This window comes from Aptenodytes forsteri, unplaced genomic scaffold (genome assembly GCF_000699145.1).
Source record: "Aptenodytes forsteri isolate BGI_AS27 unplaced genomic scaffold, ASM69914v1 Scaffold84, whole genome shotgun sequence".
Taxonomy (NCBI): Eukaryota; Metazoa; Chordata; class Aves; order Sphenisciformes; family Spheniscidae; genus Aptenodytes; species Aptenodytes forsteri.
This window is the reverse complement of record NW_008795492.1, coordinates 3,762,722-3,764,655: the sequence shown is the minus strand read 5'-3', so window position 1 is coordinate 3,764,655 and position 1,934 is coordinate 3,762,722.

The following is a 1,934-nucleotide window of genomic DNA, read 5'->3' as shown; positions in this document are numbered from 1 at the left end:
AAATGAAAACGTGAACAGTTCACTAATGTTTCCATATAGGAAAACTGTACTCCAGAAGAGAGAAGTTACACCCTGGGTCCTAGAATAAAGGAAATACTGCAAAGAGAATGGGGAAGACTGAAACAGAACAGTAGGAGCAAATATATGGCTAAAAAGCTTGCAGTATAAATCCCTTTTGCTCGTAAGAAGTGAAAGCCCATCTCTGCTGCTACCTCCTGCACCACTAACAGCAGCAAGCACAATGTGTTCAGGCATCTGGATCCAAAAAGCTACGTATGTGTAATTCCCACCCCAGCAGCACAAGAAAGCAGGCCCCTACCTCAGCAGGGACAAGTGAGAAAAAGAAGTGGCACACATGCAGCTATACCCTAACTGCTTCCTAGAGAGATGTCACCAACGAAAACATCTCCATTACCCCCAATTCCAACCCAGCCAAGAATCATACCGGACACCAAGCACCTGCCCAACATAGAATAAGCCTGACCTAAAGCAGACTTCTCAAAACAACTTTATTGCTCATCCTCACCATCTGACAGTTTAAATGAATAATTACCGATAATAAACTACAGTGTAAATTGAAACATGCCTTACAGAGATTGTAAGCTGCTTAACAGACTTGGAGTGGCATCAAGATGAGGAAGGGAAAATAGAAATCTTAATACAAAACCTTTTTAGAAATATCTTCCTCAGATAGCAAAAGCACAAAAGATTTAATATTCATGCTCATGCATCACTGGGCCATTACATAAGACATTTCAAACATGTAACGTGCTGGGGGAAGCAGTATACAACTGTGCTGGGAGTGAGCAAGCAGCTGTGTGGTGCTTAGTTGCCGGCTGGGGTTAAACTACAGCAACAACGACATATGTTTCAATGGTTTTGAGTTAATTCCTCTGCTTAATCTAACACTTCTGGTCACAATCACACAATTCTGTTATGTCAGCTGAAAAAGCCACTTAATAACACAAACATAACTCAGTTTCAGTTTTTATTTCTGTAAAGAGAAAAAAACTTGAGTGTTGTCAAAATTAAGTATCTAACTAAAACAAATGAAACGGAATATATGGCAACAGTTTAACACCTATTCACTCCACATTCTTTATTTACCTTAACCATTCAGTTGCATCTCCTCCCACTCGTTCCCTACCCACAAAATAGTAAGATACTGTTCAAGATTTGTTTTCTATTTTCAGAGCTTTCCTACATTTTTCTTTTAAATCCATGAAAGAAACAGGAGAGAACAAAGACGCTTTGTAAAGTCACTTCATTTCCCTAGGAAATTAAGGAGTGGAGCTGGAAGATTTTGGTTTATGGTTCCCTTAGACATTTCAGTAAAGAACAGATCCAAAATTCAAGCTGAAGAAGGAGCATCTTATCAATAAATCCAGATTTATCAACAGAATTTACACCAAGATAAGCTTTGGTAATCGATTTCGATGACTGCAATTGACACTTTGGGTTGTTTTGGGTTTGGTTGGTTTTTTTTTTTTTTTTTTTTTTTTTTTTTTTACTTCCTGTAATACAATTGTGACTTTCTATAACAAAACAGTAACAGAGCTGCCTAACCGAGAATACTGTCTCAACAAATTAAAGAACCGGAAAACGGGCATTGTTTTTCCCTTGAGTTGGATGAACAAGAGCACAAGTTACAGGGTGCACTTCTTAGCACAGTGTCGTGGTTTAATCTCAGTCAGCAACCGAGTACCACACAGCTACTCGCTCACTCCTGCCCCCCTCCCCAGTGGGATGGGGGAGAGAATTGGAAGAGTAGAAATGAGAAAAACTCGTGGGTTGAGATTAAAACAGTTTAGTAATTGAAATATAATAATAACAACAACAACAACAATAATAATACACAAAGCAAGTGATGCACAGTGCAATTGCTCCCCACCCACCCACCGATGCCCAGCCAGTCCCTGAGCAGCGGCCCCCCC